This window comes from Rhinolophus sinicus, chromosome 2 (genome assembly GCF_057876585.1).
Source record: "Rhinolophus sinicus isolate RSI-liver-muscle chromosome 2, RSI-T2T, whole genome shotgun sequence".
Classification (NCBI taxonomy): Eukaryota; Metazoa; Chordata; class Mammalia; order Chiroptera; family Rhinolophidae; genus Rhinolophus; species Rhinolophus sinicus.
This window is the reverse complement of record NC_142502.1, coordinates 182,358,113-182,384,401: the sequence shown is the minus strand read 5'-3', so window position 1 is coordinate 182,384,401 and position 26,289 is coordinate 182,358,113.

The window sequence follows — 26,289 nt, the reverse complement described above, 5'->3', positions numbered from 1 at the left end:
CATATGAAGTGCTGCTCCAATGTCTTTGCTCTGCTCATATGCGAACACAGGATTTCCCAGAGCACTATAGCTACTCTTCGACCCTGACTTTATTTATGTATCACCTGGACGCAGTGGTACATTGATTCATATTTATCAATGGGCCAGAGAGACGGGTGGGGAGAGCTGCTCTGTAGCACTTTTTGATTCCTGTGATATGAGTATTCTGACTTTGGCTGATTTCAAGCTACCAATATGATACACCAATGAATGCAGAGCTGAGAACAGATGGTCAGTGGAATCCACACATGGCATTTCCAAAATATAGATACTATAACTTAAACCACCTCATGAGCATACCCAACAGCAAAATGCAGTAAAATAAAATATTTAAGTGATGAGTTTTGAGTAGCTATTGATTTTGTTTTTAATATAATTTTTTAGCTGTAGATTTATATAACTTTTTTTTTTTTTTTTTTTAAATAATGTCTGTGTTTGACAACCAGATCACATAATTCCTGAACATTTCACAGTTGGTCTGACCTTCAGCATACTGCTGCCTAGAACTGTGCCCTACAAAGTAGGTTCATGGTAAATACTTATGGCTGGTTTGCTGAGAGCCGTGGAAAGAAATATACAGGGAGTTGGTTCTATTCTCCTTTCTATGCTATGTAATATAGATCAAATAAAACCAAGTAATATGACTGAATACTACCCAAAAGGTGACCGTTGAGCTGCTAAAGAGGGAAAGAGATTGAACGTGCTTTATATGTAATTTGTCTAAAGTTTTTGATACAAAAAACAAACCAATTTGACATAGAACTACTAAGGACATTGAAAGTATAATTTGTAGAACTTAACAAAAAGATCAGGATTATGAAAGTTTATGAAAGAAGTCCTGAATAGGCCTCAGACAGACTGGCCTTTTATCTTTATCTGAAAGCAAACATCTACAATGTCTAAGGGTTATTAAAAGTTAAAAAAAAAAATACACCATACATTAGGTTGTATTCAAATGTATAAGAATAGTCTATTCGGGAGCAAGTTTTGATAAACTGTTTATAATTTAACAACCTTCTTGTGCATTTAGACAATAGATATTTTGATACTTGAAAACTTCTGAGCTGAAAAAATCTTAAGAGCTCATTGGTTCAATTTTTTCATTTGATCCATATGAAAACCAAGGCCCAAGCTCACTTAGAAGCTCAGCGATGGTACTGCACTCACTGTAATAAGCCTTGATTTACAGGTGTAATACTGCCCCTATTTACATACATATCAGATTTAAGGATCCAAGTGATATGTCTAAGATGACATAGGAGATGTCATCTTGAGTCAATGTGAACTTTAAAGATAAGTAGTTTCCTTGTGATTGCGAAGTCATCAGATGTCTCATATCCCATCCTCTTATGAGTTAACGTTGCTATTTAGTGCATGTATCGATTCACCCATTGAATGAATATGTATCATTTGCCTATTGAGAGCCAGGAATAGAAGGCTGAACAGAAGCAGAACCTGCCCCTTGACCTCCTGGTGCTATGTGAGCTTGTCATGGGGCAAATGTAGATGGTCAGCAAGGCCTGACAAGGCTGCCTCTCCTTTTTGAGGCCCCCAATCTGAAAACAGACACATCGTGTCAATGAAATACTGTCAGCATCTCTCCTCCTAACCAGGCTTCAAACTCAATTGTGTGACCCTTGTCCCTAAAGCTTATCATCTTGTCTTGGGACCGAGAAGGAGGAAAACGCGGCCATATTTTTTTCAGCTAAGGCTCTGACTTCACCATCCAAGGACACATGGCATTATAAGCCATCAGGCTTCCTCTCTCCTGGAAAAGTCCCTGGGAATCTGTACCTTGCGTTCAGGCTTTTACTAATCTACTAATACTCCCTCTCCTGTTAATTGCCTCAGAACACCTTCCCAAGCCTTATCTCAGAAGGTAAGGAAGCAACCCCCATGTGACATAGAGCATTCTAGACTCAAGGAGAACAAAATACGGAGAGATTATATCACGCCAGGGCAATCAATCTTGGCTTATCTCACTCTCCACAATGTCTCTGCCTCTTGCTTCAAGATTTGTCAGCCTGATATACTAAAGTAGAAGAATAATTCCATCGAGATATTATGAATGTGCAGCTGTCATAAAAATGAGAGCATCCATTGAAATCAATGAATGAAATCATGTATACACGATGAAAAAAAGTGCATCAAGCCAAATAAACGATCTCAGAATAAGGTGAAATCCATTGACAATAACAAAAAACAATTCCATGTTTTCAATTGTTTCAGTTAACATTCAATTAATAATACTGCTCCTAGTCCATGTTTCAGGAAATGTGTTAGATTAGAACAACTCCTTTTCATTGTAACCAGAGTTACACCGTGTATGTTGCCACTCTCTGAAACTCGCCTGCCTTAGAAATCAGGAATTCAGACTTCCCGTCTCAGAAGACAATCACAGTACTTGAGGTTTCTGTGCCCCAGCTAGGCCAAGCCACCTGATACATCCTTTCACAGGCCCTTAACCTAATTCGCACTGTACTTAAGTCACTAGTCTATGGCCTCTCTTCCCTGGTAGAATAAAGTATAATGAAGTCAAAGAATATGTGTTTTGCTCATTAATGTATGTTTAACATATGCCTGGTGCACTCCAAACGTTACACACACACACACACACACACACACACGCACACCACAGTGCCAAAAATATATACACACATTTTAAGAAAGGAAAAAACCATATTATTTGTATGCTCAATATATACCAATAACAAAAGATAAATACAAGTCACGTATGACCTCTGCAATTACAAGAGGTGCTCAAAGTGGTTCCCATCAGCGTCCGGACACTTCTGATTGCGGCAAACTACTGCTTGAGCAGCACTGACCAAAGTGTCCACTTGTGTACATTTTTGGGCACATTTTTTATACATATATATATACCGGGGGTGAGGAGGTGCCAAAAAAAGTACACATTTTTAAAGATGTTATCTATGTATTACTTTTCAAAATTGAATTGAATTATGGTAACAATGTGTAGTATGACATTCACTCAAAGGACGGCGTTAATCAAATGAATGCTAGTGCCATTTATTGTATTACAATTTTAGTATAGTTTTTTCCTTTCTTAAAGTGTGTACACATTTCTTGGCTATATATATACATATATATGTGTATATATATATGTATATATGTACATACACACATATATATGTGTATATATACACATATATATATAGCCAAGAAATGTATACATATACATGAATAAATGTATACATGAATTATATTCAGTTCCTCCCCTCAAAAGCCTTATGTTCTTATAGTACAATACAGATAAATATGTTTCCCAAGATGTAATAGATACAAAAAAGAAAAAAAAGAAGTTCAGACGACAATAACACACAATTCACATAGAACAAGGAGGACTAATTTGACCTCAATTAGTGGGAGGATCAGTAAAAGTGTCATGAAGATATTTACCCTTGAACCTGCAGAGGGTTTGCTGTCCTTTAGGGGGACAAAGGGAGGAAGGAGACTCTTCCAGGCAGAAGCAGCAGCATGAACACAGGCACGAAAGTACAAGGGGACTGATATGTCAAGGGAGATACATGTGGGTTGGCTGCATCCATCACAGCTCACTGAGCATCAGAGAGACAAGAACTGTGTGGATGAAAAGCATTTGACTCCTAATTGGTGTCTCCTCCTACCAATTAGGAGGAGAATTATCACAGAAAGTTTCATGCAAGGGGTTATCTTTGAGATGAGTCTTAAGGAGAAATATCTTGGATATCAATGGGTAAAGGCATTCTAGAAGAATAGCATGTATAAATAAACAAGGGACCTGAAAAACTATGGTGCAATCAAAGTATGAGCCAGCCAGGCAATGGTGAAGAGATTAATGTGTAACAAGGGTTCTGACTGGAAAGGGGACGTGAGTGAAAATCGAGCCTACACTTTCAGAAGAGGACAAATTGTGAAGCATCTGAATGTAATCTAAGAAGTCTGGACTCTACCCAATAGGCAGTGAAAGCTATCAAAGGATTATAAGTCTGATGTGATGTACTATTTATGGCAGGGGTGTCCAAACTGCGGCCCACGGGCCAACTGCGGCCTATGATCCATTGTTAATTGGCCCGCAGCAAATTCCAAAAATATATTTAGTTTACTTAAATAAACCAGGTGAGGCAATACGTACTTCACCTCGAGTGAGTGGCCCAGCTGTTTGTGTATTTCACCGCATGTGGCCCTTGGTGAAAAACGTTGAAAAAAGTTTGGACACCCCTCATTTATGGAGTCCCTTAAAAAACACATGTGAGATGGGTATTATCAAAATATAGAGATGAGAGATAGGAAAAATACAATTAAAAATTGAGTGACAATAACGTATATTCCATCTAAGGAGCTGTCCTGAGGGTTAAGGGGAAGCAGAAGAAAAACTCTAGGAAGGGAGGAGTGGGAACTAGTATGGAGAAGTATATAAGGAACTGAATATAATTCATGTACACTTTTATTCATACATATACAGGGACCATGAAAAAGTACTTAAGGGAACATGGAACAGCCCATAAAGGAGGCACATAAGGGATTGTGAGGAGTCTGGGGCAACATGGAGAAGAGGGACAGAAAACTGACACTTCTGAGGGTGGGCAGATTTGAGTCACACAAAAACACTGCCGCATGAGTTTTTTGGAAAGATAATTTATTCAGTTAATATTTTCTAAATGTTTACTATTTTTAAGCCTACTTTCTTACTGAAAATCTCATTTTACATGAATAATAACTCTTTCTTTTGTGTCTTCAATCTTTTTCCTCTTTGTGTTCCCACCGTTAACAGTTGTCGTAAGTTAAAGCCCCCATCTCAACATCTGAGGTCAGCGACTAAGACAATACTTTCTTATTCATTGGGAGTTTTCTCAGTACCTAAGGGAATGTCTTTCATTAGGTAACTGACCAATGAACGTTTAGTGAATTAATGCAGACAATGTGAAAAGATGATGAAACTGGACTTAAATCCATGATTGCTTGCAAAATCCTGCGGGAATGTTTACTTTGAATTCATGTTTCAACTGCAATTGTAAATTCATAATAAAGAAATAGAGCATTATCCCAAACAAATGTTAGTGTCCACGTGGGGTAAAAATTCAAGAGCGGAAGTTCCTACTACCAAAAGGCCAGACACTGATGATGAAGAGCCCAGAGAAAGAGACAAGGAGACCCACCCCTCCATCCTCAAGTCAGAGATAGACAGAGACCTCCAAAGGTTCCAGGTTTACATGAGAGAGTTGGCCATGATCCAGAAAGAGCACCCAAAAAGGTACTAAATGTAAATAATGAAATATTTATTTGACAGAATTTGGGTGGCGGGAAAAAAACAGCTTCCAGAAAGGTCAGTGCCAAATCTATGATTCAAATTCCTATTATACCTGCATATAGAGAACCTGTAAATATTTGCTAAATACAATCATTAGAGAGAAAATAAACGTCTTTAACAGCTACTACATCTGCCCTCCCGTAAAAAATGAGATGCCCCCTTGTTCATTTCCTAGCTTCCTGACCCTGTAAATTGCAACAGTTTAGTGTGCCAAGTTCCCTAACGCAGTGATCACAACCATTCTCTATACGTATTGTGATAACACCTTTGTTTGAATGGGAACAAATCTGTATATGAATTTTACTACATTTATTGTCAGGGTCCCCTTCGGTTATCACAAACCGCATTGCATTTCTTAGAACCACAGAAGGGAAACGTTTTTAACAAAGGAAACACAGAGACAAAACGACGCCTGAAAAGGGAGCTCACCATTGCTCTTTGACAGCAAGGGCATTTGATGCCCCAGAACACTCAATTTCCTAAGTAAGAATGTGGTCAATCAGAGGTTCTGCATTTTTAATTTTCCGGCCACCGTCCAGTGCACCATAAAGTTAAATTACTATTTCACCAGGATGTGTTGCGTGTATTAAATATGTAGGAGCCTGAGTCTTCAGGAAGATTAACTGAAATTTTTGAACTTAAAATAGTTCCCATTATGAAAACATATGTCTTTCTATGAAAGTTTTTCTCCAATGATTTAAAAGTGAATAATGTATAGAAGTTTGCAAGTTTGTCAAAACAATCTGTCATGCATGTCCGCCTAAACCACTAAGTGTTCTTTAGTTATATGTATGTGTGTATGTATGTATGTATGTATGTATGTATATATGTATGTGTATGTGTATGTGTGTGTGTGTATGTGTGTGTGTATATCCCATTCATGTTTTTATGGAAATGATAGTTTCTGCAAGACTAATAATTGCTTAAATGCAATCAGATTATATGAAAGAGATCACCACGGCCTGACATGCCTCCTTTCAGGCCAGATGAGCAGAGCTCTGCCTAAAAGAAGAACCTCATCGTGGCATCTGTGACTTCCCCTGCGCTCTTCCATTGGGCCTCGATATCATCATTCCCACTATATCTCCTCCATACCTCACTTGTTGATTTTTTTCTCCAGCTCTGTGACTATTATAATTTATAATTTAGAACCTTGCTTTGTCCTTCTAGTTTAAGATGTGATGAGTCTCTGACAATGAATGTCCCTCCACAGGACTTTATCTGTTCATTGACTGACTGACTGATTGATTCAACAAGAGTGAGTGAGTGTATCCCTATATGTGCATCCCTAGGAAGGGAGGTTAACGGGGTACCATCCAGCTCCTCCAGCTTCTCATTGTTGAGTAGAGAAGACCTGTATGTAAACATAACGATGCTACTGCATTATTGGCCATACAATTAGGTCCAAATGCTCCCTCCTGGTGGTAAATTTCAGGAGATTATTTTCTCCTCCAGGGGAGAGCAACAGAACATCTATATCTGAGAAACAATATTTGAGTTGAACCTTGAAGACCAGGTAAGAGCTTTCCAAGGGCAGGAGCAATTACCCAGAATGCTCTGGGTAGGGAAAAAGTATGAACGAAGGCACGAAATTTGAAATTGTGCATCTTATTTCTGGAACAAGAAAACTCAAACGTACCCTTCAGTTTCTCCTATGAGAACATGACTGACAATGAATGAATTCCATCCTCAGTGAATCTGTTGCTGATCCACACATTATTTGTGTGAACCAGATTTATCAAGAAGAAAGAAGCACAATGCACTTGACAGAGAGCCATGTAAATCCTCCTCGGCAACCATGACAACCAGATGTGCCTCCCAAGTGGCTTTTAAATCTCTATTTATTCTCCATAACATATAATTTTCCTCCCAGACATAAGTCCTCTAAGGGATGTAACCTGAACCAACCAGCTCACTTCCTTCAAAGCCCCTAAAATCTATGGTCAATTTCAGAAAAGTCTGTTCATAGTGGCACAAGGAGACAGAATGCTAGAAAGTCTGCATATAGCAATTACATAAAAGTCAAAGTAGATATTAAGCTCTATTTTATTGGCATGACTTAGTAGTAATTACAACTATTTTTTTAAAGGCAATCAGTACCATAATATGTTGTTAGGATAAAGATATGGCTAGCAAACGGGAGGGGGGTTAGAATCCTGAGGGACACCTGTGGGGTTTCTAGGCACTGGCAATATTTAATGTCGTCACATGGATGGAGGTCTCATGGGTGCTCATTTTATAATTCTTAATGAGTTAAACATTTCTGCTGTATATGCTTTCTTCTGTGCTATGCTTCACAATAAAAATCAAATCTTAGGCATAAAATAATTCCAGTATCTTTTCTGTCAGTAGAATCTGGGTGAAGTTGGCAACTGCTCCTAATACCTGAGTGCCAAGGAGAAATGCACACACAACTATTAATGGAATGTCATCTTCCTATACCTCATTTGGCTTTGGCACCCAAAAATTATGTTCCCCTTTTATGATAAAACTTGTTTAATTCCTTTTCTAGTCTTGTGAATTTTCCTTATACACATGGAATCTAATCATAAAATGTCCTATATTCCTTGGGCTCCCCAGTCACCTTATGTCCAATCCTGGTGAGGACTAGTGACCAAAGAGGCTAAGTCCAGGGGATAATGTTTACTTTGGATTTTCACCAAAAAGCAACAGGAACTATGGAATCAGTCCAACACGGGTGTCAATCAAATCCCACTACCACTTTCTAGGAAGATGACCTTGATAAGTAATTTAAATTCTGAAAACTTCAGCTTTTTCCAACTACAAAATGGAGATAATACCTACTTCACTATTTGTTAGAACTGAATGAAGCAACATACACAAAAAGTTCAGTGTCAGGTTTAAGTAATCAACTTATTGTCTCCCTTTGTCACTGTCAGGGATGTCAGGACATGCAAATGTACCACCCTACCGCTAATGACCCTATCGTTACCCCAAGACCCCCTCCTAAATGTTTGGGAAATCTGGGTGCCAACCTCAGCAATCTGGGACCATTGTACCATTTATATCTCATCATAAATGCGGTTGCAGCATCTCCTAAGTTCCATGATTTATGTAGTCGCTACCTCCTTTTTGCCTATTCTGTGCACCCCGTTACTGATTGGGTATCCCCGTACCAACTGTGGTCAACGCCCTCAGCTGGACGTGCTAGATGTAGAGCTTGCCCTTTTGAGTCTCTTCAGATCAAATGCCCATCTGCCATACCTTGTAAAAAAAAAGAAAGAAAGAAAAATCTAGGTTGGCTCCAGCTCTCACAAGTCAAACTTCAACAGTGCAATTACCTGGAAAATGCCAAAATGTGTCGCGGGCTGTGGTCGTCTAGGAGCAGATCCTGAGACAAGCCTTTCAGAATAATTAGATTATTTGGAATATGATACTAGGAAATACCCTGGGAAGAGTCAGGAAATAAGACTGAAAATGAAAGAAACCCAATAAAGGGTTTAGGAGCCAGGTAATACCATGGAGTGCAAGTCTGCCGGGGCACTCTAGGAGATAACATAAAACACGATTGAGAATTACCTGAGAAGAGTAATCCATCAACTCCACACCTGGCATTGGCTGAGAACTTCTTCCAGTGGCATTGACTCTGGAACTTCCAGCTTGCCCTGCCCTTGGCTAGAAACAAGCCACAGGTATTGTCAGAGGGTAAGAGTGAATGCTGACGGGGTCTGGTAGGACACTCAGATACACAAGCAGACACCCACTGCTGCACTCAACTATCATCAACACTGAGCCAGAATCTCACAAGAAAGTCTCAAGACTAGTCACATATGGAGTCCCCAGTGTTTTTCCGGGAAAAGAATGATTACAATTTCATAACAAATTTCCTTGATCAGGCTTGTCTCCTGAACAATGCTCTGCTCGCAAGATCACACAGCAGAATATTGACTATTTAACCATTAGGGAAGCATCTGAAGCTCGATAACTGCTAAGAAACTGCTCTAAAGTAAATAACTTGACGGTATAAATTGTCTCCATTTATAACAAAGGTGAAAATAGGGAAAAACAAAATGGATGTCATCCACCTTCCACAAATACTTATCTTCTTCTTTGGTCCCTTTATTTTTCCACAGCATTTAAGAAAGGGATTTCCACATTGTGGCTTTTCGAAGCCATCTCTGCCACATATTAGGTGCCAGAGCCTTTATATAGGACATGACAACAACCTGGAAATGGAGGTTCTGTAGTGTCATCCCCATTGTAAAGACAGTAAGTTTAAATGATTTGCTGCATGGCAAGTCAATGGTAAAACCAGTCAAAAACAAGTTTGTTAACGTTTAAATACCTGTCCTTTCTCCACACTGCCTCCAGGGAAGGTGTCCACAAATCACTTTGCCCTAAAGAAACTGACAAGATAATTATCCAGTGTTGCCTGCAGCTGTTTGTTCTCACCATCCCAAGGCACTAGGGAGATCTCTGCCCAGCTCTGCCCAGCCTTCCTCTCCTAAGCACTCAGCCCAGGTCATCAGACAGGTTGCCTCTGGGTATGTGTCGTGGAGGCTGGTGCCTTTGCCTGGATATGCACACCTCACAAAGAACAGCTCCTATCACGCATCACACACCTTCTCCCCAGGGAACCTGCCTGGCCACTTCAGGAAACTTGCAAAACCCTGGGCTCCTCCTGTGGTGGCATTCCAGAGGACACATCTCTTGAAGTTGAAACTTCATCATATCTTTGAACCCTTTCAGTCGTTACTCTTCTAAGAGAACCTTCTGGGTCCGGCTGTGGGAGGGAGGCTTTGGAGGAAGACAGTCATTTGGAGATTGGCCCAGGCCCCAAGCACGTGCGCTCATGGCAAGGTACCACCTGCCAACAATATGTGGCTTAGAGCCCAGTCAGGCCTCACTGATGTCAGCTCTTGGTGACTCATGCTGGCCCAGGCCTCCTAAGCTCACCAGAACCATGTTCACCCCAGCCCAGGATAGGACAAAGGACACTTCGTGTGGGTGTCAAAGCTCCCACAGATTTTGACAGCACACAAAATGGGAAGGTGCAGATATAACTGAAGTCACATTAAGAAATTTGAAAGTTCATCCAAAATGCCAAGGGTTGGTAGGATTATCCTGATAAAATGTCTTCATTCAGGTTTCCTTCCGTATTTTCAGATTCAAAATCAATCAATTTCAGGGATTCTTGCCCCACCCCACCCCAGAGCTCACTCTCTCCAGAATTACCGATAACCGAGCACTGCAGGTTCTACTTCTGCCCAACCTTGCTTTCCTGCCCCCTCTGCTCAAATCTCACCACTGTATCTATATACAATCTGACCACAGTTTCTGCTTCTCGTCTCATCATAATGAAATCCTGCTATTTATGTCATGCTTTGATCACTGCAGAAACCTTGCCATCTCCCTTTGATGTGTCCCTGTCACTACTCACATGTGGCTCTCAGCTGGGAGGTCTTTCTACCCTCGTCTCCATGTTTGAAATTTGACCCATCCTTCAAACATTTCCAATGCCAGCTTCTCTACGAAAACTTAGCAGCTCCCCCCAGAGGAAAGTGGTCACCTCTCCTTCTGACATCCAAGATTACTTTATTTCTGTCTCCCTCGTGACATTCCCTTTAGCATCCTTTGTTATAGCTAGTTTGTTTTTATCTCCTATGTTAGAATATACCTTTCTGCTGGATTGGGGGGGAATTTAAGCTTCCTGAAATGTTATATAGTGGAACAGGAGGCTGATGACTCCCTAGTCATGTCCCGTCCATTAATAGATGAAAAAACTGAGAGCCAGAGAGAGAGAAAAACTCAGGTATTCCCATTCCATCACTCACCACGCTACCTTCCCTGCGTGGAACAGAAGGCCCTCAACACACCACTTTGACATTATAAGTGAATCCTGTGTGATTAACTCATTCCCACAGGGAGACACAGATGAGAGGAATGGACTCCGTTCTGTACTTATCACCCCTCTCCTCGTACACACACACACGACACAAACCAGGCCAATTTCATGGCAGTATCTATGGGGATATTTTTAAACACCAGAGAGCATCAAATAATCAATTGAGCACCTAATTGTGCTAGCCACAGTAGCTGGTGAATTAGGTTTATTATCTCATTCACTTCTCATCACAACCCTGTAAGTGAAATGATGATTTCCATTTTACAGCCGAATAAACAGAAGCTTAGGAAGACTAGGTATATAAGTAAAGATTGAGTTACCCATTCCATGAGATTCTTCCCTCTTCCATCCACCTCCTGTATGAAACTTGGCTTCTTTTTATAGAACTGGGCATATGAGGGATGCGAAATAAACATGGAAAGGGAACTCTCAGGTATTCGTTGAAATAATAACTTGAATCAGAGGCTTCTGTGTGGTCTAGGAGCACAGTGAGCATTTGGAGAGGGTTAGCAACAATTTCCCCCTCCAGCTTGGGAAGAGCAACATGCAAATCTGCAAGAGGATCATTGTGACAAGCCAGAGACCATGCCATCCTATCTATAATGCACATTTGCCTATTTCAGAGCTGTTCCGGAGATGCTGGACCAAGTCAGCTGTTAATGAAACAAAGGGCAATAGGAAATGTTGAAAGGAGGAGCATTACTTTGACAGCGATAATCAATTTTAGGTTCCTGATGCCTCCCTATGTTCTCCTTGGCCTTCTCTGGAATTATCCTCATTAACTGTCGTTAGTTGCTACGTCTCTTCTTAAGGTGCACAAGTCAACTCTTACCTGGAGAGGCTATGAGCCACTCCCCCTTTCTACCCTCCTAGTTCTTGCCAGTTTGGGGAGGTCACAACATTGAAGCTAGAACTCAGATGGACATTCCATGCTGGTAGGAAAAAAATTTGCTGAAAAAGAGAAGCTACTGTGCTAGAAAAAGAGAACTCATTATATATAGAGTCAAAACACAAAGGAGACTATGGTGGAAGCTGGGTGACTGGCAAGTTGCTTAATCTCTCTGTGCCTCAGTTTACTTGTCTTTAAAATGGGTATTATCATGCTGTCATTATAGGATGGCTTGAAGGAAGTGCCTTGCACATTGTTTAGTACAGTGTTAACTAACAAAAATGTAAGAAGCCCCAGATGGAATTTTAAATTTGTTAGTAGCTGCATTAACAAAACTGAAATTAGTTTGATAACATATTTTGTTTAATCCAATGTATCCAAAATATCGTTCTGATGTGCAATCATTAGAAAGAAACCTCATATCCTATTTCCCAGATCCATAAGTGAGAAGTATGTGTTATAACTGGCTTGGATTTAGCCCTTTCCGTAATCTGCGTGGCACTGTCACACCCGGATCTGAGACTGAGCTTGCACCAGGTCAACACGTACAGCTGATGTCCTTAACTTTCTGCATCTGCCACTGTGCTCATTAACTGTTAGGTTGTCTCCAAATGTGATCACATTTCTTTGTCAACGGGAGGCCTTTCTGTGATAGTTCTGGCATGATTGTCCAATGATTTCACTTAAAAGTAAAAACAAAACAAATATACAACAAGAACAAATCATCCAGGAAGAGCCTGTGAAGATCTCCTGACCAGAAGAGCAGCGTGTAATGAGGCGGGGGGAGGCAGGGGGCGCTAGTAGAGTATTCACCTTGCAAACCTTTCTCTGTGAGAAATGTCTCTCTGTATCCCCCAGAACCACCATAACCACACAGGCAACATGAATTCTGCCTCATGTTGACAAAAGATTAAACTGGTTTATTCTAATGTAGTGTGTGGACACTGAAAAATGTGTTGAACTCTTCAATATTTTAATTCCCAAATACACAAAGTGGTGACAAATGGGGTCGTCATATAGGGGTGATGTATAGAGGACTTCCTGTCTAGTTAATGAAAACCCATTTTCAGTCAGGGAGACAAGAGAGTTTTATATCAGGGCAGAATAAGCTACAACATCCCCAATTTGGAGGTCAGACACACTGAAAAAAATCACAAACTAGTGCTTAGACTACAAAAAAAAAGCAGCTTACTGAGTGAATCAAATGTTTGCCATCTCTGTGAGAAGTCATATGAAAAGTTTAGCTCACTCTATTTTAAATTATGAACGGAGAACCTAATGCTTTAATAAATACATATTGAATGAAAAGCAACTTTCAAATTATAGCCACACTGAAATGGGAAATGGAAAGGGGCCCACAGAATAGAGAAAAAGAAGAACTGAGTGATAGAAAGATAGACAGGAACAGAGAGATAACAAAAGATACTTTCCCACATATAGGTTTATGTTTACATGTGTTTATGTTTCCTTGTGCTTATATGTGCTTATGTTTATATTTACATGTGTGCATACATTCATATCTCTAGATAAGTACACACATCCTTTTCTGTTTGCTTGTTTTGTGTTTTGTTTTTAACCTTCTAAAGGGAGAGATTGAGGAGGTAATAGGAGAGATCCAACTTCAAAACTACAGAATGTTCTCCCTTTTCCTTGGCCCAAATGCTCATGTTAATACCCCTCTGGGAATATTTTTATTTTCTCCAGGTCTCAGCAAAACAGACCCTTTCTGTAAAAAATATTCCTGGTACTTTATGACCCCACAATTTCTCCCTTCTCTAAACTCCCGGGACACTCGGGATCTCACACACGAAAGCCATTTCTAACAGTTACCACATTCGGAAAAACTAAGATACTAGTGATTGTAAATGGCACTATTATTTTATGTGCCCTCCAGAAAGGAAGTCTCTGCCAATTAAAGCATGACATGATGCTTTCTGATCATGTGGAAGCTTTCCTTTATACTTATCAAAAGAGGCTTTTAGACTGATTTAGAGCCAGAAGTGATGACAAGGTGAAAGGCTGTGGCCAAGTCCATGCCCATGAACTTAAAATGTGAACCAACATGCATCACAAGTATGTTTGTCATGTATGTTTTAAATATATGCCCCAGCACCTTTAAAATATGCTGTTTCTAGGCTTTGTGATGTAGTGGGAATTGGCAGGCATGGAGTCACGGACTAGTGTTGAGTCCTCTAGGCACGTTCCACTTAAGAGTGCTAATATGTAATTATCTAAAACAGTGTATGTAAATCACCTAATTCAATGCCTGCCACATGGTAAGCATTAACAATTATTAGCTTGTTGAAAACAATAACTGATAATGGAACTAAGGAAGGGGAAAAGCCATCTCTCTTTCCATCCTCCTCCTATCACCTACCTTGATATTTCAGACTCTGAGGGGGTGGAAGAGAGTTGGCTTCTTGTCCCCAAGGGTATAGAGAACAAGAACGAGAAATGTTCGTCAGGTCTGAGTAATCCCTAGATAGACTTCAAACCCAAGCTCACAGCTGACTTGTGCCTCTTTTTAGCTGATGGAAAGAAAGACCAGAATGGGATGAAACTGAGGAGCGTTCCTTGCCATCCTCTGACATTCCCATCCGTGTCCAGTAGCCCAAACAGGACCACAGGAAACTCCACGGCAGGGGAAAGGAACTAATAAAGGTCACTTTCTTGGTTAAAAAAAAAAAAAAAAAAAAAAAAAAAAAAAAATCCATCGCTTTCCTGATCTAATCCAATTTAATGAGGTGTGGAAATCCAGAGCTCTTTGAAAATTTAAAGCAATTACAACACAAATGACTCTAAAGCAAGATGATCTTATTATGGTATGGCCATAAAATGCTGACTTCAGAATGTCAGGGGAGCAGAACGTTCTCGGCTGATATGCCAGAATTTATGGGAGGCTGGTAGAATTGTTGACACCTGAGTATCCTCAGAGGCTACTTTATTGCACCAAATGCAGCATTTCATTTGGGACTGTTTCTTGTATGATCGTCAGGAGGGTGGATGCATTCTGCAAAGTTTCCTTCAGCGTAGTGCCCAGCGCAGTGCACGGGGGAAAGAGAGAATTTCATTTCTGTTGCTACATCGGGGCCACATTTCTTATGAAAACTTTCCTCAGCTCCCCGCCCTCCACCTGGTTGCAGTGGAGCTGAGTGTGGTCCCCGGCTGGCTGCATCAGCATCTCATGGAAATGTATTTACAAAACAAACACTTGGGCCCATCTCAGACTTAATGAATTAGAAACTCTGGTGGTGGGACCCAGCAACCTGTGTGTTAACCTAGCCCTCAGGGGAGTCTGACGCCCGCTCAAGTGTGAGCTAATACAGTGCTACCGACCTTATTAGGAGATACTCAGCCCACTTTCTCTCAGTGTAGGAATGGGCTATCGGTTCCTGTCCACGCGCCCAGAAGATTCTAGGGTCTAAAACTACCTGTGCCTTTCAACAGACAGGATGTAAGGAGTTCTGGTGCACACATCAAAAGGAGAATCCACTCCCGTGACTATCTTGCAGCCCTGACCTTGTTGCCAATGGTGGGTCATTGGTCATTCAAGTATGAATTGAGTCCCTTCCCCATGCCAGGCAGTCACTCATCTAGGCACTGAGGCTGGAGCAGTGCAGAAGGCAGTTGAGGCTCTGGCTCCCATGGGGTGCACATTCCAGGACAGAGCAGGCCAGTAGGAAATGAAGAGGGGTGCTGGACCCCTACCTCTCTAATGAGACCAAATCATTTTTCAACAACCTGTCATTTTACAGGTATCTGCTGAATACTGACTCTGTGCCAGGCTCTGTGTGAATAGAAGGCACCACCTGGAATGGCAGGGCCCCTAGAGGAGCTCACAGTTTGGGAAACGCATTTACAAGTCAAGGTGATTGTGTTGAAACAGAAGGAAGGAAGCACCAGTCTCCTGGAGCCATGCAGCAGACTTTACAGACCTGGGTAATAAAAGGGTTCACGATGCACAATGAAACGTAACCTGAACATTTTAAGAGAATGTTCTCCAGAGATGACAACGTCGTTCTGGTAACAAGAGCTCTAACTGACTTCCTGTGTCTGAGGGCCCCCTGAAATCCACCCAGAGCCCTGTTGTCATAAAGCCTGGGGTCTCCCTTCCCTTGGCTATTTACCTTCCAAACCCGCCTCCATGAAGACGGACTTTGAATCCTCACCTTGGACTTGGCTACCTGATGCCTCCTGCTACACCTCCAAGTTTCTGCCAGGCTACTTAGTGGGATTTCACCCCTGCAGGTTGTGGTGCCACCGTAACCCCTGAGCGGTCTCCCATACATCGCACCTGAATTTCCACTAGCTTTTTGTCATCGTCAGTTTCTGAGAAGACGCCAATGTGACCTTTCCCCTCTTGCATTCACACCAGGGCCAGAGGTTAGTCCAGATTCAGTGGTGAGTTGATAAATGTTTAACAACAGCTCGCCAGGAAAAGAAAGAAAAAAATCTCGATTTGTAGCATTTTCATGGTTTTGTGGTGTAGAAACTCCCACTGTGACCTATTTCAAGTGACTTCAAGAGAGTTGGGAAGAGACAAAGACTTCCAGGGCCTTCCAGCCCTGAGCAGCAAGCCCCAGCGCCCCAGAAATCTGCCCCCACAGGATAGTTAACCCCTCTACCTTTCTGCATCAAGTCAGATGGCACACAAGGCTGTTCCCTAAGGAAAAGACTTCCACTGGGTTGTTTTTTTCTGAGATTACAAAATGCATAGCTTATTTCACCTAAAGGAGAAGACGACAGAATGCAGTTGTTTCTGAGCAGGGGTATTTATAGTCCAGGCAGGATGTAAACCAAATACATCGTTAAGTCTTTATCCATTTCTCCTTGTTCAGCTGATGGTGTTCAAGTGTTGTGTTCATACTTTCACTGACATGGGTTTGTGAACCCTGAAGAAGACTGTGAATTTTGGGTTCCCTGTAACTCAAAAGTGTGGGTGCTGTGAGGAGGGAGAGGAAGTCCTAGAGAGAGGCAGGAAGAAAGGCCATGACATTCACTGTACATTCCTCTCTGAAAAGTCCTACAGGGGCTATTCCAGATACTGATGTCATTGGAACGAGTGTGGCTTTGGTGCTATAAATGGCTAACTCGTTTTTCAGATGTTATCAGATTAAGTTTATGACCAGAATGAAGGCACTTCTCAGAGAGACAGTAATGACAATGCATAAAAGCTGCAGCACTGGAGGAACTGTTGGAGGGACAGGATGGCTATACAGTTTCAAAGTACCACCCACGGACGACTTAATATTCCAAAGGGAAGGATGTGACTTTGCCACGGAGAAATCATATAGAACCCATCTTAACCAAGTGATCAAACATCACTCACAGTGAAATCACCTGACTCAGGTGCCTCTTGATGTATACGACTTCGCTTGTAAAGTATGTTTGCCCAAAATGTCTAATCTGAATGTATTCATGATGTAACAAACTGATACATTCAGATTGTGGGACATTCCCCAAGACAACTGGTCTGGACTTCAGGCAGCTCAATGTAAGAAAAACAGACATTCCAAAGTGAGGGGGCTGTTCTAGAGGAAAAGAGAGAGAGAGATTCAATCAAATATAATGCCTGGAAGCTGGCTTGGCAACAAAGAAAAAAGCTGGAAGACATCTTTGAGATAACTTGGAAAATTTGAATATGAACAATATATTAAATAAGACGATGGGACGATTGCTCATTTTCTTGAGTCTGACAATGATACAGTGGTTATGAGGAGATGCTCTGATTCTTAGGAGACATGTGCTGGAGTATTTGGGGGGCAAAATGTCAAAATGTCTGTGAACGTTTCAACGACACACACACACACAACTTTCTACTTCTACTTCTAGCTCATCTCTATCTAAATGGAGAGAGAAAGTTAAATGCTACAAACTGTTAACAATTGGTAAATCTAAGTGACTGAGCATGGATGCTCATTTTATTAATTTTTAAATATCTTATTTTGGGAAAAAAATTACTGTATTATTTTTTGTATCTCTCTGTAGGTTTAATATTTTCCAAGATCAAAATCTGAAGAAATTTTGACTTTGCTGGGGAAGCCTTTCTCTAGGTATGGCCAGGTTCTCCGCGGACGTGGCACCAAGGACCAATGGCAACTGCTACAGGCCTATTTATTTCCCAACGTGAAAAACACTGAAAAACTAAGGAAGAAATAAATTATGTACTTACATATATATACATACATATGCATACCTCTCTCTCTCTCTCTCTACACACACACACACACACACACACACACACACACACACACACACACAGAGTCAGGCTGAATGCCCACTCTCTAGCTTCTGTGGAGCTCAGGACAGCCAAGGTATTGCCATGATAAGTAGTATTTTAAAGGTCCACCTCCCCTAGATGATATCTCAGCACTATCTTTGTCATGTGGATTGAAACTCCGATATTGAGAGATTGATTTGACTTCCCAGAGGGTTCTGAATAATTTCTCCGAATTGTGAATTACAGGCAGTAAGGACTGAGACTATTCCCCACCTAACACCACATTGTGATGAGTCTGATTAGACACCATTCTTCCTGACACTTAACAGAGGACATCAGTACTGAAGGAGCGTGGGGTTGCCCATGTGAGAAGGAATAGGAGAATTTAATGATTGGCCTGTAGCCGCTGCAACGTTTCAAATACCCACTTCCGGGGTTCTCTGGAATTATAAAAGCTCACTCCCGGAGTCTTACCCATCTGGGCTCCAGGGAAATGCCCTATTCTTAATGAGGGTCAATTTAAGAGATCTGGATGCAGCAATGAAGAAAATTGGCCACCAGCAGACTTGCTGTCTTCCTGACCTGCCTGTCCCTGGGTTCTCATACCCCACATCGGTCTTTTCCCCTGAGCCTGAGCCCCTGACTTAAATGCCCACCTAGTACCTCAGTTCCTCTTTCCCTTGACAGGAACTGTTGTCTGTCCACTCCGCTCCTGTCCTTGCCTAGAAACTGAGACCTGCTAAACGTGGCCAGACACTGCCCTCTGTGCTGCCCAGGGCTCGGCTTTCTTCTACTTCCAGACCTCCGAGTTCCAGCTCCCCGCTAGGACCTGCCTGTCAGCGCCACGTGGCTTTCCTGAGTACTGCATTTGCCCTCAACGAGGAACTCAAGGTGTTTCCTACTTCAGCATCTGCATCACACCAGCCCCAGGATCCAAGGCTCAAGGCATGGTGAGCAGCCACCAGCAAGCACAAGACGGGCACAGGGAGGGCGTAGACAGAACCCAGCCGACAGTGGGCACAGCTGAGTAGAAGAGGAACAGGTTCTGCCTCCTCCATGGACACGCTTACCCTCCGCCCCCTTGTCATAGAGACGTCTTAAGGACAGGACAGGCACAAGCAGATGTGGGGGTGAGAAGTTCTGATATGCTTGGGGTAGGTACGTAGTTTGCATTGACTTTTATCCCCGGAAGTAATCTGTCTGAGTAAAAAGAGATTTTCTTTTAAAAGCTTTACCTTGGCAGCATATGTTCTTCACTAGAGCTTGAAACACATGAGATTTTGTTTCTCTTATCTAATAGCAGAAGACAGCCCAAAGCTCAAACTCAGAGGAATAAATGTTATATTTTACATTTATCTAAAAACAACATCTGTCTTTCAACCTTATTATCAAATCTTAGTGAGACAAAATGGAGGGCCCGATTTCAAACGCCACTAAGGGAGACCTAAGTGAGTTTTAAGAACAGATTAAGGCCAGTTAGACTAAAGGCCCGGGAATTGCCCCTATTGTCACATGTCTGGAGCCCCTGCTCACCTGCCTCAGTCCCCAGGGAGTAGGTGCCAGTGAAGACCTTCAGCAAGAAGACCTGGTGCTGGCAAATTCCTTAGCAAAACTGGCTCTAGCCTGACATTTTCGGGCAGCTCAAACCCAACAGCACAGCTACTCTGGAATGAGTCTCGTTGCTGTAAACTGGTAAACGAAGTGGCTGGGTGAGCCTTTGGCACATTCTGTGCCCTCTGTGGAGTACGTTCCCTCACCTGCCACGGTTCTTCCCTCACCCACCACGGTTCTTCCCTCACTCTGGACCACTTCCAGATCTCTCCTGAGATGGGCTCCTACCCCGACTCCCATTTCCTTTCTCCATGGCCTGGATATATACTGGGTGTTTGCTAGGTCCTCTTCCTGAGAGCTAGAATCTTCTCCAAACTTGTCCCTCACCAGCCTCCAGAACTCCCCACGCCAGCTCCTCTTCCTCTCCTTATGTCACACACATAAGCACTTACACACACACACACCTCTCCCAGTTGCTATCGAGGGTGCTAATCAAAAGAGACAGACCAATGGAAGCACAGTGCAGGCATCCACCCACACATTGCCCTTGAGCATCGTCAACCTGGAGGCCCCTGGTCCTGTTTCTTGACTCATTTCCCTGAAACACAACCTGAGCTCCAAGCATACTTAGGCTCTGTGCATCCTCGGATATGGTAACTGTTACTGCTGGCCAGCACTCCTCAGCCAGTCCTAGGACCCAGCCAGTTCCTGTAGCTCATTCTAACCCCTGCCTCTTCCCATCAATCACTACTGAGATTCCAGAACGCCTGTGGAGGAGCCGGCATGCATCCCAGCTGCAGCTTTCCTATTACTCCATGCCTCCCAAGAGCCTGCTAGGACAGAAGAGAAACATTTTTAACTGTTTTACAGATAATACAAGCGAGGCATGGGGGAATAGTCCATGATGCCTGAGGTCATCCACGGGGAATATGTGACCACAGACTGGTGTTGGAAGAATAAATCACTTACAGCAATATCTTTTTTTGTTTTACCCCAGCCACCTGAGCCCTCAAAGTCAGTGGGACTGAAAAGTATTCCCTCTAGCAAAACCCATAGACCACCAATTTCTATTAAGTATTTATGGGTGAAAGAAAGTCTGCCCAGAAGCAGGCAATCATTTCATATGCAGAACCAGTTTGACTTCAGTTGGTTTTTATCTTCTTGCCCATCAACATCAATATTTCTAGAAAATATAAATCCAGATATCGGCACTGACTCGTGCTCATTCCTAATGGCAAGTTGGAGAAAAATAGCTGAAAAGAGCTCTATTTCATTTTTTAATTATGAAGCAAAAGTGACAGTTCATCTGGAATGTTGTCAAGCCAAGAAAAAAAGATGATCGAGATTTGGTTGGTTTCTAAAAACATTTCAGGCAGAGGGGCGGGGGAAACTTACTCTGAAACACACAAACGCCACATGAAAGGCCAAGAGTTTTGCAGAGATTTCCTCCAAATGGATCAGAAAAATCCCATCAAAGCTTATGTATGCTTTTGTATTACTTACCTTTCTCATGACACCAAATTATCATGCAAACAACAGTTGCTTCCTAGCCAAAGATTTTGGAGGCTGATGACCTAATGTTATACAGAATGGTAATGGTCATGAAAGATACAAGCAGATGCATTTTATACCTAGTTTTGCTGCTTCTACTCAGATAAAATTCGCTTAGCCATAGTGCACAACACAATTTGCCTATCAGTTCCTGCTTAAAAACAAGGATTGGACTAAAAAGGACTCTTGCGTGTGGCAGGTACAATACTCCAGTCTTTATCAGCAAATTTAAAAAAAGAAAAAAGTACTTGCCTTCAAGAAATTTAGAGCTTGGGAGGAGAGACAAAGCAGCCTGACGGATCACTGAGCAATGTTGTTAAGTGCCGTAATGGGTATGGACTGAGAGCACTTCAGGAGAAATGCACACCAGGCCACAGGGGCCCGGGAAAGCGTTGGAGGCCGTGAGCCCTGCACCTTCTCTTAATACAGTATCTTCCTCTGTAAATGCAGGTTACAACATACTATCAAAAGTCGCTTTCAGCTACAGGGTGGTGCGATGCAAAGATTTATCCTGGTGTCACAACAGCCCAATCTGAAAAAACCAGTCCCAGGAGAAATATGAATGCACCACTTTCAGATTTCACTTCTTACAAATTCAGGCAAAAAATTACTAGACAGGAAGGAGGCAGAATAAAATTAATCCTAAAACACAAAAGGGGAATAAGAGTGAAATGTATATAGATTTTCTCTAATCTTTGCTAAAGAAGAAGCTGTGGTTATTCATTTACCTCCCCCCCTCCCCCGCAATAAAAGTCCCTTTAAGCTTTGAAGTCAAGTTTATAATTCAAAGTATAGAAAAAGGGGTCACAGAGGAAAGCCGAAGTCTTACACTGCTAAGGAGATTTTGCCTACCCTATTAGAATACAAATGTGCCCCTTTTAAGCAGCTCTTTTATTAATATATGCATACATGCAAATAAGCCAAAGTAATAGGATTTACTGTGTTTCCTAAATACACACCACACAGTACAGTTCCAGAAATGGTGCAAGGATTGCTGAGTGAGAGAGGGGTCAGTCTGGTTTCCAACAGGCCACCAATATGCACAGCATCATGGTCTATAGGTCAACCATCAAATCCATTTTTTCCATAATAGAGTCTGCTGTTTGTACAACACAGACAATAATGGCAATGACAAATTCCTCAATTTTATATCAATTATCTCAAATTTAAAATAACAATTTTATTGAAATATAATTCACACACCATAACATTCATCTATTTAAAATGTATAGTCCACTAGTTTTATATATCGAATTCACCTATTTAAATTGCACAATTCAACAATGTCTAGTATATTCACAGAGTTGTGCAACCATAACTAAAACTCAATTTTAGAATATTTTTACCCCTAAAATAAATCCTATACTTATTAGTAGTCTATTTCTCTCCATTCCCTCCCCTCAATCCATGGCAATCACTAATCTACTTTCTGTCTCAATGGGTTTTCCTATTCTGAACATTTCACACAATTAAAATCATACAATATATCGCCTTTGTGACTGGCCTCTTTCACTGAGCATAATGTTTTCATGGTTTATCCATGTTGTAGCATGTCTCAGTACTTTATTCCTTTTCTTTGCTGAATAATGTCCCACTGTATGGATCTATGACTTCATTTATCCATTCATCAACTGACAGACATTTTGATGATTTCTCCCTTTTGACTATTATGAATAATGCTGCTATGAACATTCAGTTACAAGTTTTAGTATATGTGTGTATCCCTTACTCTTGGGTATATAAACAGGAGTGGGATTACGGGATCATACTGTAACTCTGTTTTACATTTTGAGAACTGCCAAACTGTCTACAAAGTGGCTGTGCCATGTACATTCCTATCGACAGTATATGGGAGTTCCAATTACTCCACGTCCCTGTCAACACTTATTATTATCCCTTTTTGTTTATAGCTATATTACTAAGTATAAAGTGGTATCTCATCGTGGTACCTCTGATTTTTAAAAGTTTACTGAAAATCTGAACACTAACAGGGTACTTACTGACAGTAGTAATTACTGTTAATGTTCATTGGGTTAGTGATGAAGTCAGAAATGTGTTTCAAAATAATTGAGATGAGAAGGAGGTAAGAAGGAGAGCACAGAGGAAGCAAGACTGGCCACAGGTTGATAATTGCTGAAGCTGGGAAATAGGCATGTGGACACTCATATTATTTTCTCTGCATTTTTCTGCATTTTTAAGTATTTGAAATTTTCTATTTAAAAAAGGATAGTTTTTTTCAAGTTTACTGCAATGTCATGTTAAACAATTTGAGCAACCTGTCTGAAATTTACCAAGATTTGGTGAACTGGGCTTATTTTAAATGACAGTATCTTCTCTAATCAATTTCTTATCCAACTCAGATTTCATTTTCATCTATAAAACATTTATCTTTCCTACTTCCAGCAAATGTATCAATTTCCTTAATGAAGAAAATGGAAACAAATTTGAACTGAATAATTTTCTCTTATTTCATCATCTTTTGCTACATTCCCCTAGTCAATCAGTGATTTCAAGCCTCTGAAAGAAGAGTTCACCTTGAAAGGTACTTAAGAAGTCAACAGTGTGTAAACTTCTGACTGACATCCACTGTTACAAATGCACTTAACATTGCAACTCAGTACTCAGATACATTCATACTAATATGAAACAAATATAATTCACACTGCTTTCCTATTTTTTCCTATTCTACTACATTGTATTCTGTTATATTTTTTCTCAATTCTGGTAATGATAAATTAAATTGACTTCATAACAATGATTTTAAAGATATTGTATTAGATAGAAAAATAACAATCTATTCTTTTAAAGAATCTAGTAGTGTTTTCTTGAAATTTCTCAAAATAACTGTGTTTAATTAAATAATTCTTCATTAAATGAAACTAACTTCTTTAGTACTTTATTTCACTCACATTTCTTCTTCCATTAACACTGGTGTTAACATTCATCTCTTAGTATTCAGAGTTCCATCGGCTCTTTGGTCTGATTTATTTCCATGCATGGCATAGCAAGCCAGAAGTTGTGTAAATACTAATAGAGATTCTTAGAATATTTATATCATCTAATACAACTCTTGTTTCAATAAAACACTGTGGCTCAGAGTATCAAGTGATTTTCAGAATGAGACAGCCAGCAGCGGCACTAAAATCCAGAACTTCTCATTTCTAGCCCAGGACACAGTCTACTACATCAAGCTCCGATGGATAAATTTATGATAGATTGCACAATTACCAGACAACAGTCATTTCATAAGAAAAGATCATTAGTGATGTAGATGGTTCAATTACTATTTCCTGTCCAATGTCTGTTTGTAACACCAACTAAATTGAAATCAACTAAGAAAATCAAGTCTCTGAACGAGGTGCAGTTATGTGAAAAAGGTGAAGAAAAATAAAATAATATATTATTGATCTTAGGAAATTTTCTCAATTCTCCACACTCAGTTCTCTTTAAATGTAAAATGCGTTATTTCGAAACCGACTTCTGCCATTTCCCCACCATGTTTATAATGTTTGTTTTGTTAGGAACTGCTTACATCTTCAACTAAATCTAACTGAATTCTAGGAATGCCTCAATGTTGACAAGGCACCTGGTATGGGTTGTGTTGTGTTTTCCCCAAAAGATCCATGAAGTCCTAAGCCCTGGTGCCTCAGGTAGTGACCTTATTCGGAAAGAGATGCTTGACAGAGGTAATCAAGTTAAAATTAGGCCATTAGAGTGAGTTTTAATCCACTATGACTGGTATCCTTACAAACAGGAAAGATCTGGAGACAGATGCATACACAGGGAGGACGCCATGTGAAGATGAACACAGAGCTGAGTGATGGTTCTACAAACGAGATTGCCACCCAACCACCAGAAACTAGGCAGGAGCCATGAAGAGATTCTTCCTCACAGCTCTCAGAAGAAAACAACACTGTGGACACCTAAACCTCAAACTTCTAGCCTCCAGAAGTGGGACAAAAACATTTCTGTGGTTGAAGCTACGCAGGTTGTCTTACTTTGTTATAGTTGACCAAGCAAACAACCATAGCGCCTCTGCTGGGGAGGCAGTGAGTTATTCCTGAGCATGTTAACTCTCCCTCACAAGCTAGCTCCATGGATGAGCTGAGCAGAACACTAATGGGAATTCAGCGAAGCGTCGGGGACCCCCATCCCTTCTGTGCCTTCTTTCCAGCCCTGATGACTGACACCCTGCCTCACACGCACAGAGTTCCACTCCCTCATCCCCAGCTGCTTACCAAACTTTTCTGGGGGAAAGGCCTACCATCATATGTAGGTCATTAAAACTCATTGTCTTTTCACAAACCAAATAAGTTTGGGCATTTTGTTTTTGCTCTCACCGCCACGACTGATTTGAAAACAGTGATATTTTCAAAAGAAATCCAAACCAAAAACCCAAATCCTAAATATTCATGTGGATCTTTTCTGAAAGTTGACTTGATGGAGAAGATCGATCACCATACATCATATAACACACAGCACTGTTAGCATATGTATCCTGCCATTTGTTTAAACGCCTGCTTCTGTCCATTCAATTGCCTGCTCTGTCATATTTGTTTTGTAGCCTCATGTTTAGCACATGCCAGTGTTTGGGAAATGTTTCCTGGTTTAATTAATTAATATGCACACACAGGGTCGTTCTGAGTCAGGGTGATATTCACCTGTTGATCCTAGTTCTGCCCTCTAACCTACACAGATGAGGTCTAACCTGTTTCCTACATGAGTGACTAAGGTAGACAATGACAATTAAATCATCCAAAGTGTGTCTTTTTTATCTTTAAGGAAACACCCCGAGCTTTACCAGTTAGCCCAGGCATTTGAAAGTGTTTATGAAAAACTTGTCACCAAATTGACCTTCCGAT